Below are 17,843 nucleotides of genomic sequence, written 5' to 3' on the forward strand. Positions count from 1 at the left end.
CACCTTGTACGAGCACCTGATGGCCACGAAGGGTTGCGGGGTGCGGGACGCAGCACACGGCTAGAAGAGCGCGGCCGATCGGCCGCTCCAACCAGTCGGCGAGTCACCTCTGAAGCACGCGCACGTCGCTCAGAGTCAATTTTTATAATTTTTATAATTTCGTAATTTTAGTAATAAATATATAAAAGTATTGCTGGAGTTCTTATTGTCCGCCTGGACAATAGTGGCGACCGTTGGAAGAAACTTGCAAGAACGTTCAAATTTAAACTATCATTTAACCGTTAAATGTAACGGTTGTTTAACGACTCGCCGACTCACCGACTCGGAGAACAAAGGAGTTTGCTGTTGCGTTGCTGGAGCCTGCAAGGACTATCTACGGTGTCTACGTGGCGTCTGCAGGTCTATTCCGGGGGAAGTACGCCTAATTAATTCCATTCCTTTGTTTCAATCCTATTTAAAAAGAAATTGTTTCAATTTGCGTGACGGCTTTCTTGCATCTTAAGCGTTAGGTTTATTCCTAATCTAGCTTGCCTAAAAAAACAAGACTATTTGCTGCACGCACCTGTGCTTATCTACTTCTATTGTTCTTTTTCTTTGAATATCGAAGTTAGTTATTTTCAAGCATCATGTAGGTATAATTGCCTGTTTTCCTTATCAAGCTTGCATTGTTAAATATAATACGCATTGCACATTCGGCTGATAATTATTTTGGCTGTACGTATTTATAATTACGCATTTAAATTTTTTATTTGCATACCGGCATAGTTGCGCATATAAAAAAAAACCGTTAGGGTTTGAATTTGCCTAGTCATTAACAGTGTCTCATAGTGACTCGCCGACTATTTCAGCGTTCGCTCGGGCTCAGATCGAGTGAAGCGCTTGCTGTGCTTGGCGCGCAGCATTGTCATCGGCGTGCCTGCTGGCCTGCTGTGTGTTCGGCCGGGGCAACCTTCTTCTTCGGGCGGTTACTGCTGAGACTGGATTTACTGGTTAGACTTTTATTGTTGCTTATTTCATTGTTCAGTGTTTTTGAATTTGACTCTTAAATTTACATACATTTATTCTTACAAATATGTCAACAACGGACGGAATAGTGAAACCTGAGGTTGAGTTAGCTAAATTAATTAAACAACGCGGAAGTATTAAGGGCCGGCTTACTAAGTTTAACGATTATTTAAATAATTTGCTGAAATCCAAGCCTGCCATTTCGACTTCGGCAAAGTATAAAGAGTTAGAGTTGAAGCTAAATAAGTTGCAATCTGTGTTGAGTGAATTTGATGACGTTCAAGGTCAAATTGAGTTACTGCATAGTGATTCTTCTGATCAAGTGCAGGAGCGCGATGATATTGAAAATCAATTTATGTCGTGTTTAGCTGTCGGGCAGGATATATTGGATCATTCGTCTTTTTGTAACAAAGCGCAATCAGTTCACGATGATCAGTCTATGGCCAGCTGTCATTCAAATTCATTCGGTGGCATTAAGTTACCTACTATAAAATTACCGGTTTTCGGAGGAAGTTATTTGCAGTGGCTCGAGTTCAAGGACAGTTTTGAGTCGATGATACATAACAACAACAATATTCCGCTGATTAATAAATTTCATTATTTACGCTCATCCTTGGAAGGGAGTGCGAGTACAGTTATTAAGTCAATCGAGTTCAGTGCAAATAACTACAATCTTGCGTGGGATCTTTTATGCGAACGGTACAACAACAAAAACATTTTAATTAATAACCATTTAAAGGCACTATTTAATTTTGAATGTATGTCAAAGGAGTCTTACAAAGCTCTCAGGTTTGTTGTCGACCATTTTTCTAAACACTTGCGAGCTCTCGAAACACTAGGGCAGCCTACTGACAAGTGGGATGCGCTCATTATATTTATGGTATCTGTGAAATTGGATGTAACAACAAGTAAAAAATGGGAGGAACTTAAATGTAGTCTTAAAGATTTGCCCACTCTAAATGAATTCTATTCGTTTTTGCGGAGCCGTGCTGATGTTTTAGAAACATCATACAATAATCACTCTGACAAGGGTGACCATAAATTTGGGTCGCGGGAACAAAAACCTAAAGGGCAACCTGTTCAATATAAAAGTTTTGCGACTACAGTAGACGAGAAATCAAACCTCACGTGTGATATGTGTAGCCAGGCTCATCGGTTATATGACTGTCCCAAATTAAAAGAAATGAATATTGAAGAACGATTTGATGAGGTTTCTAAGCTTCGAGTATGCAAAAATTGTTTTCGTAAAGGTCACAATGCATTCCAATGTAACTTGCGAGGTTGTTGTCGCATTTGTAAAAAGAAGCATAATACGTTGTTACATAAACAAAACGTGGAAGTAGAGAAATCGACGCCTAGTACCTCTGCTGCGCCGGTGGTGTTGTCGGCGGTGGTATCTGAGGAATCTGAAGGTCAGGCCTTGCTATGTACCGCTTTAGTAAAGGTAGTTTGCAATGGTAAAGCATATACAGCGCGTGCATTTTTGGACCCCGGGAGTCAGTCTTCGTTTATTACGAATGCGTTTAAAAAGCGGTTACGCATAGATACAGACACAAAGTTCGTAAATATTACTGGAATAAACAAAAATGTAACTCGTATTTCGGAAGAATGTCGGCTTCAAATAAGCTCTCGGGTTCGAACGTATGACATAAATGTCAAATGTTTGGTAATCCCAGATATTACCAGTGTATTGCCTGAGTTTCCAATAGACACAACTGAATTTGAGATACCGAGTGACCTTGAGCTTGCGGACCCGAGATTTTATTCTCCTTCAGAGATAGACATTCTGTTGGGATCGAAAGTGTATTGGGCCATGGTCATACCTGAGATGATAAACTTAGGCAAAGATAAACCGGTTTTGCAGAATACTCAATTAGGGTGGTTAGTTGCGGGATCTACGCCCAATTATCATACAACATCAAACGTTGTTTGCAACTTTAGTCAGGAGATTCGTGACTCACTAGAAAGGTTTTGGTTAATTGATGATTTACCTTCTGAAAAAACCTATTCTCCGGAGGAGCAGCTCTGTGAGCAGCATTTTGTAGAAACCTTTTCTCGATTACCTAATGGGAGGTTTTCTGTTCAAATTCCTCTGAAGGAGGCGCCTGAGGAGGCGCTAGGGCATAATTTCAACACAGCAAAAAAGTGTTTAGAAAATTTAGAAAAAAAGTTTGCTAGACAGCCTAACCTAAAACAAAAATATAAAGAGTTTTTGCAAGAATATAGTGATTTAGGTCATTTAACTAAAATTGAGCGTCCTAAATTCGGTGTGTACCTACCACATCATGCTGTGGTGCGCGAAAATCGCGAAACTACGAAATTGCGGGTAGTTTATAATGCGTCATGCAAAACGTCATCTGGAAAGTCTTTAAATGACATCCAGCGTGTTGGTCCCATCGTACAGAGTGATTTGATGTCTCTTTTATTGCGTTTTCGACAGCACAAGTTTGTTTTAATTGCTGATATAGAGAAAATGTACCGCCAAATTGAAGTAGACCCATCGCAGCGTTATTTGCAGTTAATTTTATGGCGCGACAGTGAAAATCAACCAATACAAGTTTTTCAACTTAATACAGTAACATATGGGACTTCGTCAGCCCCATTTTTAAGTACACGCTGTCTTTTGCAGTTGTCATTAGAGTGTCCAGACGCCGTGGTCTCAAACGTGATAAAAAACGATTTTTATGTAGACGACCTAAATACGGGAGCTGATTCTGTAGAAGAACTAAAACATATTGCTTACGGCGTAGTAAAAGTCTTAGATTCTGCCTGTTTGCCTTTGCGTAAATTTCGTACGAACTGCGTAGAATTGTTTGAAGGCAACGAAAACGCGTCAACGTCTCTCGACTTATCTAAAGAGTCTAGTGTTCTAGGTCTTAACTATTCGCCAGTATCGGATACGTTGCAATTTTCAAGGGATCAAGAACCCGCGGCTGTATGTACAAAAAGGTCAGTTATTTCCACTACAAGCAAAATCTTTGATCCGCTGGGACTGATGTGTCCATGCATAGTCACTGCTAAGATTCTACTTCAGCGCCTGTGGAGCGAAAAACTTGATTGGGACCAGCCTGTTTCTGACGAGTTTGCAAAGAGTTGGTCGAAGCTGGTGAAAGATTTTGCTCTTCTGTCACAAATCAAAGTACCTAGGCGTGTGTTAGGTGATAACCCAAAATATATCGAATTGCATTGCTGTGTTGACGCTTCTCAGAATGCATACGCCGCATGTGTCTATTTGCGTTCAGTGGATTATAATAACGAAGTTAACGTTAGTTTATTGTGTGCAAAGACGCGGTTGGCCCCAATTAAACAGGTCACTATCCCGAGGCTTGAATTATGTGGAATGCTCTTAGGAGCGAGGCTATGTGACAAGGTTTGTAAGTCACTACGTTGTGACATACAAAAGAAGTTCATTTGGACCGATAGTACTGTCGTGTTAGGATGGCTTAAAGCTCATACTCAAGACTTAAAGGCCTTTGTATGCAACCGCGTAAATGAAATACACGAGTTGACGCCAGGCTATACTTTTAATCATATACCTACCGACAAAAACTCTGCAGACATTGCGTCCAGAGGTACTGATCCTAAATCCTTAATCTCTTGTTCGCTTTGGTGGTTCGGGCCACCATTTCTTAAGTCCGACCCTTGTGACTGGCCTATTCAAACCCATGCACGTATACTTACTGTCGATTTGCCAGAGACAAAACCTTCTAAGGAAAGCAGTGACATAAAGTGCCATGTAGGAGTCACGAGTGATGGGGTCATACAGTTTGATAGGTTTTCCGAATTTAACAAAATGAAGCGAACTTACGCATATGTCTTACGCTTCATAAACAATTGTAAGGTTCATAAGCCAAAATTATCTGGACAGCTAGATATTACCGAATTAGACCATTCGTTGCAATGTCTCGTAAAGGCATGTCAGTCTGAATGCTTTGATAGTGAAATCAAAGATATTGCTCAAAATAAGTCAGTAAATCGTAGGTCAAAATTGCTGTCATTAAATCCGTTCATTGACTCTGATGGAGTCCTGCGAGTAGGGGGTCGACTCCAAAACTCGCAATTTGAATACGATAAAAAACATCCTATCATATTAGATGCTAAGCATCGACTGACCAGACTGATAATGAGACACGAACACTTGCGCTTATTTCATGCCGGTCCTCAACTTCTCTTAGCTTCAATTAAGGAATTATTTTGGCCCGTAGGAGGCAGGAACTTGGCCCGTAGCATAGTGCAAAAGTGCGTAGTCTGTATCCGGTTTAGAGGAAACCCTGTGCAACCAATAATGGGTAATGTACCACTTGAACGAGTAAGCTCCCCGTACGCCTTCTATACATGTGGTGTCGATATGGCAGGTCCGTTTATGATTGCTAGTAAGAAAGGGAAAGGAAGCCGCACTTCCAAATGTTACTTATGCATATTTGTATGCCTAGCGTCTAAAGCGGTGCACCTTGAGCTGGTAAGCGACCTTAGTACGGAAGCATTTATTTTAGCCCTGCGACGGTTTGTGTCTCGCAGAGGTAAGCCATCTGTAATATTTTGTGATAATGGGTCAAATTTTAAGGGTGCTAACAATGAACTGAGTAAATTAATTAAGTCTAGTCGTCAGTCGGTCACTGAGTTTGCTAATGAGGAAGGAATTAAATTCATGTTCAGTCCAGCCTACTCTCCCAACTTTGGTGGCATTTGGGAAGCTGGAGTTAAATCAGCTAAATATCATCTTCGACGTATTGCCGGTAGGGCTTCCCTGACGTTTGAGGAATTAGGATCTCTGTTCTCGCAAATTGAAGCAATTTTAAATTCTCGTCCTTTAACCCCTCTCTCGTCGGATCCCACAGACCCATCTCCTCTCACTCCTGGGCACTTTCTAATCGGACGGCCTCTCACTTCAGTGCCGTCCCGAACCGTCACTACTAAGTACCCCAACAGATACGAGCGCATAGAGCAACTGAGACAGCACTTCTGGGACCGGTGGCGGCGAGAGTACATCGCAGAGCTTCAGCAACGCACAAAATGGAAGACCAGGCAGCAGGAGCTTCGAGTCGGGGACCTCGTCATACTAAAGGAAGATCAGCTACCTCCTCTACAATGGCGACTTGCGCGGATAAGTCGTCTGTATCCTGGTGTAGACGGAGTCAATCGTGTCGCTGATGTAATCACAAATCGAGGAACAATAAGAAGAGCCATCAACAAGATGTGTGTTATCCCAACTACAGACGTTGTCGAAGGGAAGAATGGTTTACCTACCCATTAAGGGCAACAAAAACTGAATTCTGTAGAAGGGACTTTGTCACACTACCAAAAACGACCTAAAGAAGATACAGTTTAAGAACAAACTACTGTTTTCACCTTTCATCTTCAAGCGAAAGCAATCAAGCACATTATGCACATTATAAGCATGGGGTTGCAGGTTGTCGAAGGGTTGACTAGACCTCCATTCTAGACCCGCGAAAGGCAACATAAAGAATTTCTGCAATTTTTTGGATCTAGCTAAACGCGTTGCAGGTTGTCGAAAGGTTGACTAGATCGCCATTCTAGACCTGTGAAAGGCAACTTAAAGAATTGCAACTGTTTAGTTGAAAGCCAGGCTTTCAACGCCGGGAGGATGTACGAGCACCTGATGGCCACGAAGGGTTGCGGGGTGCGGGACGCAGCACACGGCTAGAAGAGCGCGGCCGATCGGCCGCTCCAACCAGTCGGCGAGTCACCTCTGAAGCACGCGCACGTCGCTCAGAGTCAATTTTTATAATTTTTATAATTTCGTAATTTTAGTAATAAATATATAAAAGTATTGCTGGAGTTCTTATTGTCCGCCTGGACACACCTCACGCCGACAAGCACCACTCGGCGCGACACTAATAACCGCGGCCGCTAACAACTTGACACTAACGACGTGACTCTAATGACATCGCGACTAACGACATCGGCGTGACGACTCCGCTAATTGTAGACGCAGGCGCCGCGGGCGTTGCGCACTGCCATGCTTGAGGTTATGTGGCTCTATTTTATAGGTACAGGGTGATTCTGGAGACTTAAGCAGAGTCACCCTACGCGATCAGCAAATTATTGTGTTTAGACTAGATACTTTAAAAGAGAGCGCCACACGGACTTCGTAAAACCTTTTTATGAAGTTCAAGTCTGTGGATAGCAGTCTCTGACTAAAGGTGAAACCCTAAAGAACTCATAACAATCATAACACACCTCACGCCGACAAGCACCACTCGGCGCGACACTATTACTGAATCGCGATTAGAAAGGGATTGAGATAGCTGTCAATCCATATTGATTTTGACGTAAGTGTATGGAAATCTGTTATTTCTAATCCCTTTCTGATCGCGGCATGATAATAATAACCGCGGCCGCTAACAACTTGACACTAACGACGTGACTCTAATGACATCGCGACTAACGACATCGGCGTGACGACTCCGCTAATTGTAGACGCACTGACGTATTCGAATTTCAAGATATTCACAAGAGACGACACGTACTAGATCAATTCTAGATACGTTATAGTTTAGATATCAACTAGTTCTCTTTAGCAGCGCAATTCGGGCAACCAATGTCACTTTTGCGTTAGATAGAGTAAGATATCTATTAAATGTGATCTAGAAGTCATATCCCGTGGAAATCGTTCAAGAGTATCTCCAGAATCACGCAAATGTCAAATTTGACAGGTTAGATCTTAAACATATCGTTATCGTATCTTGGTGATGTCTAAAAGATATCTAATAGATATCTAATTCAAAATCCGTTTCGGGCCCGTAGACGCAAGCGCCGCGGGCGTTGCGCGCTGGCGTGCTTGAGGTTATCTGGCTCTATTTTGTAAAAAAGTACGGTTACTATTACTCATTTTTATTTGTAGGTACAACCTCGCTGGTAGTGACATTGTAATTGATGGTGGGTCCCTTCTACATCGAGTGGGTTTACCAACCCAAGGTAAAATGTATCTCCCAAGACCCCCACAATGTATCCACACCTCCTAGGACGGAGCAAACTCGGATTATATGAATTTAGGACCTAACGAAGGTTTTAAAATGATTTCTAGCCTGCTAGGAATTAATTCTCAAAACGCTTTTCTGGGATCAAATTTGATGGGCCTACACCCGCTGTCTCAAAAATAAACTTAATTTTTTTTGATGCGCATAAAAACCAATACAAATATTTATCAGGTTCGACTTCGAATCTCTAACTCGCTATACTAGAGTTCTTTACAACAAAATTCTTAAATCGAATGCAGTGGAATCTCATTTCTCGCAGACATGTGTCTACGCAATGCAGTGCTACGTGCCGTAGCGGAGCCTCGTAGCATCGTAGCGAGGAGCGCAGCCCGATGAGAATTCACCGAGAAGACGGGAATTTATTACGTTTACCGCGTTATGATATAAATGTTGAAATGTTCGGAGCAATAACCTAGCTGCGTCAGAATAAAGACAATAAACTTATTTTTAACCGCATTAAAAAAAAGGAGGTTATCATTTCGACCATATTTTTTTGGTATGTATGTTACCTCATAACTCCGTCATTGGTGAACCGATTTGGTAAATAATTTTTTTGTTCGAAAGTATATGTATAGTTCCAAGTTGGTCCCATTTTTATCAAATCCCAGTTCTGATGATAGAATCCATGTGGAATCCAGGGAAGTCCTCGAATGTTATATTAGGTACACATATAGCGATTCTGTATTTTCATCAATAAAGCAAGTGCATATTTACGTTCACAAAAAGTGACATTTATTAAAATGGAATTACTGATGATGATCAAAACGGATCTCTTTAACGATGCATAGTTCACTTTGGCGATTTGTCCACTTGGTTAAGTTTACTAAGGCAGTAAGGTTCATAAAGATCATTTTTATCAAGGTTTAGTCTGATGATGGATTCCACGAGGAATTGAGGGAATTCCTATATACACATCTTATACCGGGTATGGCCTGTAATATGAGCACAAAATTAAACTGTAGGCTGTACTCCTCATACTGACCAACATTTGTTCAGCGAGTTTTAAAAATAACTTGTGGTTTGATTTTTAATACAGTTTAAAGTTTATTCTAAGACGCAATGTATTGCGAATTCTGTTATGTTTAAAGGCGTGACAAGCAACGTCAATCACAATGATATGGCGTGGCGATGGCGTCCATTGAAGATAATATTTATTTTCTATGAAAAATAGGGAGTCTAAATACTTCATTATTTTTAAAAGTTGTTGAACAAAAGTGTCACCGTTTGAGGAGTACAATCTATGTTTTAATTATTTGCTCATGTTACAGGCCACACCCGGTATACAAATTTTCTTGCTTTGCGGATATGTTAACGGTTCGCCACAGGTACATAATAAGATTTCATCCTCAAAATTTTCTCGTTTCCCGAATAATCTAGATCGTACGAAACAAATACCATCGAGATAGGTAAGCAGTGTATCGGGATGCGAAATTGATAGGCAAACAGTATCAGCGGCGGACGGCGGCAATATCAAACCAATTACTAGTTTGTTAGAGGCGCCGACTACCCACAATACTATACGGGGTTGGTGCAAGGCAAGAGCGAGTACCGATTAGGCTGATTTAGACGGCGTGCGAACTCGCATGAAAGTTTCATTACATTGCGGGTTTTGATCGGTCGGTTGAATTGGACGTAACCAACAGTCCGCAATGTAGCTGAAATCGCATGCGAGTTCGCGCGCCATCTAAATCAGCCCTTAAGGACCGTGCGCGTTCAAAGGAAGGGATAGTAGGAAGGGAAGGGACCTTAAAGGTGCATCTACACCGCAGTCAACTTTTGTGGAGCAACACTGTGCAACAGTAAGTATTAGGTAAGTTACTTAAGGGCCGATACAGACGGACTGCAACCCGACTGTAAATTGTATAGGTACTGCACGCCAATTGTAAGTCAACTGCAAAGTCGACCGGCCCTAATGCTACCGTGATGCACATAGTTGCTCCGCTAAATTTAACTGCGGTACGGTTTCACCTTTATGTAACTTAAATTGAACATTTTAATGTTGACAGACACATTTCAATTTTTTTTAAATTAAAAGCTAAATAGCGGCCTACACAAAAAATACCTTACCTACTACGTTACTGACGTTTAAATCAAAATGGTATAATATCACACGTGCGTCCCATTATCGTCTGATTAAAACGATTATTATGATAGCTAGTGGCTACGCTATAATGCAGAAATTAAATTTCTATAAAACTCGACAATATATCAAAATATACAATCATTTCTTCGCACGTAATCGCTGCCGCTCACACTCTGCACCACGCGCCAACCTCGTTCCAGCGCAATATTTCCGATTACGCGGGTAGGCGGGCGGTAAATCGCGACATCTACCCGCATAAACACAATTTCGCACTCATAAAAGTTACCGCGCGCGTTATGTATTGTGAAGATCTGTTTTTGGGGTTCGGTAGTTTTTACCTAGCTTCGCACAATGCGGCGGTAGCAGCGCCACCGATGGACAAGGTAATGGTTTTGATATTAATATATTTCATCGATTTTTCGAATTATTTCAAAGAAATTAGATTTTTTTTTATTAAGGTGTTTTGTCAACGTATTTATGTATATGTGTTTTTTTGGGTTTATATTTAATTACGGAAGTCTTTCCGTGACCACAGCTGGTGCCACTCAGCTGAAACGTCGGAATTTAAGGTAAAAACAATGAAATTATATCGCGGTAGACCCGTTTTGTGTAATTAAATATGTGTACAAAACGCGAGTTTAAAATGTTAAGGGGGTTTATATTTTGATATACCGGATCGCGGGTACCTACTACCTACTGCCCGATTCGAACTTTAAGATACGTCAACTCTTACGCTTTTTAGGGTTCCGTACCCAAAGGGTAAAACGGGACCCTATTACTAAGACTTCGCTGTCCGTCCGTCCGTCCGTCCGTCTGTCCGTCTGTCTGTCACCAGGCTGTATCTCACGAACCGTGATAGCTAGACAGTTGAAATTTTCACAGATGATGTATTTCTGTTGCCGCTATAACAACAAATACTAAAAACAGAATAAAATAAAGATTTAAGTGGGGCTCCCATACAGCAAACGTGATTTTTGACCAATGTCGGGCGTGATCAGTACTTGGATGGGTGACCGTTTTCTTTTTGCATTTTTTTCCGTTTTTTTTTGCTTTATGATACGGAACCCTTCGTGCGCGAGTCCGACTCGCACTTGCCCGGTTTTTTTAAACAAGAATGAGTGTTCATCATTGAATTCTTTCCCATTACTGACGCCATTATCTATGACAATGGGCATAATGCCCTTGCACTTGTATTATGTTCCCATTTGTCTCTAAACCTACCATATAAAAGGCTCCAGAATTGCATTACGCGCACTCCCCAATGCCCGCCGCTCGTAAACTCAAGCGCTCTATTTACGATGGCTGGCAAATAGATACCCGCCTACTACCAACTGCGAACAATGAAAAATGACCGCCGGAAAATTGCTCGCGATAGTGTGGGGCCGCATTCGAGCTTGGAGTGGGGAAAGGCTAATTTTATATTTGTTGTTTTGGCCATCATCAATTGTGATTGTGCGTGAAAGGGTTAGTTGTAATAGAAATCGCTCAGATGCTGATTCCATCTTGAAGAAGACATTGGAATCCGTAAATCTGGTGGCACAGTAAGAGTTTACACATTTAAATAAGTGTTCTTTTTATGACAGTTCATGTTGGTGAGAGTTTGAGGTACCTAATATATTCTTTCCATTCGAGCGGTTTACGTTGCTTTTCAGTTATTTGACTGGCATTTTCGTAAATTACTCAGTGGGTTCCATTGACTCATTTGGCCACACATAGGCCGCCTTCGACTTCTTGGGTTAAAACGTATTGACCAAATGAAATCAAAATTTTAATTATGCTCCTCCGTTTCGAAAAAGTTTGAAGGAGAAATCAAATGCTTGTAATCAATTTTGTAGGCTTACATGACTCCCAACAACGCGATTGTTTTAAAACTCCTTGCAATAAGTCAGCTAAATATACTTGTTCGATCATTGTGGTATACCTACGTTAAGGGGCACACTGATCGGTACCGGCCAGTCAGTTGTTCGGAACTGCCAAAATTTTAACTGACAGGCCGATACCGTCCGGCAGACTGTTAATCAGTGGGTCTCTTTACACACATGTTAACGAAAGCGAAACCGAATTTGCAAAATCAACAGCAAATTTACTTAACAAAGTCGTCAAATCCTCACCCGTTATTACCGACATAAACGAAACCCTTATTAGCCGCACGACTACACTATCTGTTCCAATTGGGCCGTAATTCTCGTAAAACAAGCAGCCTGCGGCCCTGCGTCGTCGCGCACTCTATTTTCCTATTTGCGCGGCAGATTGGTTCTGATTGTATTGTTTGTGGGCGGGACCCCGCAGGTCTGTAGGTACCCTACCCCTACCCTGGTGCACCCGGCCGGAAAAATGTTATCCGCTCCTGAAATATGTTTGTGATAAATATTTGAAAGTATGGATGGCGGATTGATTTCGAGCAGAGGTTTTGAAGTGACAGTGGCGTTCCACTAGCTACTGGTACTATTTTGACTACTATTTTGACTATTTTTACTTTGTTACCTAATATCAAAGCCAATTTAATTATATTTTGGTACACAGACATCGGAATGATATCTGAATTATGTCGGTTAGTTATCACGCGTTGCGCTCGCGCTAATAAATGTACGAACAAGTATGAGCGAAATGCACGATAACTGAATGACATCATTTAGATGTCATTGAGATTGTGATATAAGTATTTGAATAGTGGTATTTTATAAAACTGTTTTTGTAAAGTGTTGTGTACCGTAGCGTATAAGTTGACTCAGTGATTTGGTTTATACTGTCAGACTGTATACAGACTGTTCGGTACATCGTTTGCCAAATTAAAACGGCAGATAGGTTGACTCATTTGCTATCTTCCCAGGCCTAGAAATTTTTAATTTTGTGCACGTTTTTTTTTTTTAGCTCTATGCCAGTTTTTCGTAAATTTCAAATTGTTACTTGCAGAGAAGTAAAAAAAAAACATGGCTAATTTTTTTTCTAGGCATGAGCAGATAGCAAATGACTCAACCTATCTGCCGTTTTAATTTGGCAAACGATGTACCAAAAACCCTGTATAGGTACTCTCCCGGCCGATTTCGACCACGGCAACTGTTTCAACTCCGCTGCTGAAGACGTTCGCGTGCGTGTTCGTGTCTGACTGTATACATTTTGTTTAAATAAATAAAATAAAATAAAAATAACATAAGTGTTCGTTCAAATTTACCTGTTTTTACAATAGAAATCTTGTACTTTAGTATTTATTACAATTTTTACCTCAGTTGCGGCCAATAACGTTCCGTCCCTGGCATGTATTGTTCTAAGAACTTTTATGGCCGACCATGAGACGATGGGTATTAAGGCATCGGATGTGGCACCGATGTTACGCCGTAATGGGCAATTTGCGAGGCTCTCTGAGTGGATACGTTCAAGCAGGCAATTCAGTTTTATTTCTTATGCGATATTTTAGCATTTTGTAAATTTATTCTATTTTTTATGACGTTTAAATAAGGTTATCGCAGTTCAGAATAAAAAAAAAACATAGAACCGAATTTTTGAGATTTGGAAGTTTTTTAAAAATACAGTTTTAGGAAGAGAAGGTTTCTATGGAAGGAATATTGGTACTTTAGAAAACCTCGGTTTTGGTGGTAGATATCAGTTTATTTGTGACGTTCCACGGCAAAAGGTACCTTATGGCGGCTGGCACTTACGTCGCATAGCGCCGCCATAATATTGGAGCGGCGTTAATAATAGCGTAAGCGCCAACCGCCTTTACCCGTGGGACGTCACATTTATTGGTTCAAGGCATAATAAATAAAATAATAGGTTTTTTATTTTTATTATTATAATATTGCTCCATTCCGGGTTTTATTTTGGAGTATCCTTCTCCTAGATGGATTGCAAAACAATGCTAAGAGGACCATCTCCCCTGTGACGAAATAGCTTCTTACTTCGTTTGTGGACTTAGGCGTAAGGCGCGAGTAGGGTCCAACCTGAAATATGCGGCAGATTCCTGCAGCTGACTTGTCTCCACACGTATTGGCTCGCCTTTCCTGTGGCATAAGACAGTGAAGCCGAGAGGGTAATGCAGGTGCTGGGCATCCCTGCGTTTCCTTAATTCCGTCCCAGGCGGTGTAATGTATGTTACACCATAAATCGTCTGCAATAGACGTAAAGGCCAATGATGATAATATTGCTACATAGTTCGCTTGAGTTTTACATATTACAAACAACAGAATAATTTTAGTTTGTTTAATTGTATTCATTAAAAGTATAATAATATATCAAATATTTACGTAAAACGTAAGATAAATAACATACAATGTTATACTCTATTCTCAAATGGGATACTCTGAGCAACCACATCATCGACCAATATCGTCCATGCAAAATTGATGTTTATATCATTGTCATAAATCTATGGCTCCTTTAATAGCCCTATTACCCCCTTGTTTATCGAGACCTCATTGTTTTTCTATTGATATACTTACGCCTGTGGTTTTATCGCATAGGGGTCAATAAAAGCAAACAATACCCCGGACAAATAGCCTTTAAGCACATAAAGTATTCAGGAGAGGACGAAAAAACCGACGAAGTGCGAATCAGACTCGCGCACGCAGGGTTCCGTACCATTACGCAAAATACGGCAAAAAATCACGTTTGATTTACATATTTACTTATTTTATTATGTTTTTAGTATTTTTTGTTATACGGCAACAGAAATTAATCATTTGTGAAAATTTCAACTGTTTAGCTATCACGGTTTAGGAGATACAGCCTGGTGACAGACAGACGGACAGTGGAGTCTTAGTAATAGGGTCCCGTTTTTGCCCTTTGGATACGGAACCCTAAAAATATATTGGTTACACTATTTACTATGGAGGCTTTCTATCACAGATAATAGAAGGATATTTTTCCTTAATACCCACTTAGGTTAGTTCTGTATTTGAGTTTTATGTACAAAGACTTAAGGGTGCTTTTGGAAAAGCAAGTTATAGCAAGAATTTTCGAGATTCATGTTCTAAATAGGCCTTTGAAACGATTATATGTAAAGGGGTTGCGGTACTTTGTGTGGGCAGTGTGTAAATAATTTACTATTGGTAAAGAAATCAGTTTTGGATAATATTCCTCTTTTTTTGGACAAAGGGTTATAAAATAAAGTGTACAATGTAATACATAAAATATAAATGTTTCTGAGCTATATTTCAAATATGAAAAAAGGAGCTACTTTGATAGATTAAACGATGTTTATTTTTACTATCGTCCAATTTATATTTTCCATAAAAACTAAGAAATCTGAAAAGATTCAAAATAATAGTAAATTCTATTTAAAAAATCACGTATATACATATATGTATATTGTATAGGTACGTGTTCTTGCTGCACATAAAACAATGTACCTACATATTATAAAATATACTCTCGTGGGTTTCAAAGAAACGCTTAACTAAATAACTCCTAAAGTTAGGCAAATAACAAAGCGGTATTATAAATTACATTCGATTTACCGCTTCAGCTAATAGCGGTAACTTCGGCACCGATATCGCAGTTAAAACACATTTATCAGTATTGAAACTTTAAAAATCATGCGTTATTTTATTTGACAGTACTCAAGCCTGTTACAGACGGAGCGATAATATATATTAATAAAACCGGGTAAGTGCGCGTCGGACTCGCGCACGAAGGGTTCCGTACCATAAACCATAATGCAAAAAAAAACAAAAAAAAAGCAAAAAAAAAACGGTCACCCATCCAAGTACTGACCACTCCCGACGTTGCTTAACTTTGGTCAAAAATCACGTTTGTTGTATGGGAGCCCCATTTAAATCATTATTTTATTCTGTTTTTAGTATTTGTTGTTATAGCGGCAACAGAAATACATCATCTGTGAAAATTTCAACTGTCTAGCTATCACGGTTCGTGAGATACAGCCTGGTGACAGACGGACGGACGGACGGACGGACAGCGAAGTCTTAGTAATAGGGTCCCGTTTTACCCTTTGGGTACGGAACCCTAATATACCGCAAAGTGGCCCACAGATTACCAGTTACGGACGATATTAGCCTGTCAGTTGATCGGAGCTGTCAAATTTTAGGAGCGAGGATACTCGTATTCAAGTTACTTACTCGAATGGAATGAAAGTGGACTTGAGCCGCACTTAAACTTTTCCTTTATAGTATGTTTTGTGTATCGTGAATTTAATATAGAGAACTCTTTTAACCTTTTAACCGCCGTAGACTGATATATAAGACATACAAAATTGGGCTCAATTCGCCGTGGTCTGATAAATAACACAAAACTTCGTATAACTTCGTACCCCCTGGCGACATGAGCACGCTTGATGACAATTTCTATGGCGGTTAAAAGGTTAAATTATGAGTCTTTTAAACTGTGAGGGCTTTCTTATCCCAACATTGCAGTCAGATTACTGGTTGTAATACCTGCACTGTACCGCAGTATTCCCCGCCGGCTGGTGATCGATCGGCTATCAATGTCCATAGAGAATTTAAAGCATAATCTTATTTTTTTATCGAGAGCCAGCGATCTAATTTAAAAAGAAATTGGCTGTGGAAAATGTTGAGAGTAATTAACTTTCTTGTGTATTTAACGCCGGAGTCGATTAGGCTCTTCGTCGTTTTATTTTAAATTCGAATCTTTTCATTTAACTGCCCAAATAATCTTCATTAAGGTAACTTTTAAATTTTTGTAATTGTCTTCTTAAAAGATGATCAAAAACTATACCTTCAGAAACTAGTGACCTGTTCCTTACATGTGTTTTTTATTTTAACTTTTTTGGTGAGGGCATTTATTAGTGCGAGCTCAAATATTTGTTGTCATGGATGTTTTATAATTATTTTGATATTATTTAAACATACATAAATCATTGTTTAAGTACTCATAACACAAGCCTTATTGAGCTTATCCAGTGGCCTTACTCAATTTGAGAAAAAATGACCCATAATATTTATTTGTTTTATTAACTGGCATCTCTATTTTTCAATGCAGCAGCGGTATCATGGTCATATTTTTAACCGACTTCCATTTCATAGAAGGAGGAGGTTCTGTATTCGGTTGTGGCTATTTTTTTTTTTTTTTTTTTTCTATGTACGTTCACCGATTACTCCGACATCCGTAGTCCGATTTGAGTAATTCTTTTTTTGTTTGAAAGGAGCTACCTCCGAGTTGGTCCCATTTTAATTTGGTTCTGTTCTGATGATGGAATCCATGAGGAATTGAGGGAACTCCTCAATTTTTAAAGGCACATGCATGGTGATTTGGGTGTTTTCTTAAGCAACTCGAGCATTTTCTCCCGAAAACCACCACTTTGATGAAGTAGACCTGATGATGATGATTGTTTTGATGATAATGATGATGATTTTTTGAAATGTATGTTCAGCGATTACTCCGGCACCTGTGATCCGATTTGAGTAATTCTTTTTTTGTTTGGAAGGAGTTACCTCCAAGGTGTTTCCAAATTATTTTTTGTTCTGGTCTGATGATGGAATCCATGAGGAATTGAGGGAACTCCTCAGTTTTTAAAGGCACGTGTAAAGTGATTTCGGTGTTCTCTAAAGTAACTCGAGCATTTGCTTCCGAAAACCGCCAATTTGATGTAGTGCAAGTGTAGCCCTACCACGAGTTTGACATTGACATATTCGCTAAGTTAGCGACGCTAACGTCTTTGTAACTTACTTTTTATGCATCTCGCTTGCACTAATATGCCAGTACGAGCGAGATACAAAGAAAGTAAGTTACACACACGCTAGCGAATAAATCAATGTCAAACTCTTGGTAAGCTGGTAAGGCTA

At 40.0% G+C, this 17,843-nt stretch overlaps 1 protein-coding gene across 1 annotated transcript in view; it reads right to left on the reverse strand.

Annotated features, from left to right (window-relative positions):
• Window positions 1–17,843, reverse strand: part of LOC134672946 (chromosome transmission fidelity protein 18 homolog) — a 60,568-nt gene that overhangs the window by 8,323 nt on the left and 34,402 nt on the right. The window lies entirely within an intron of this gene.

The sequence above is a fragment of the Cydia fagiglandana genome, chromosome 17, assembly GCF_963556715.1.
Source record: "Cydia fagiglandana chromosome 17, ilCydFagi1.1, whole genome shotgun sequence".
Lineage (NCBI taxonomy): Eukaryota > Metazoa > Arthropoda > Insecta > Lepidoptera > Tortricidae > Cydia > Cydia fagiglandana.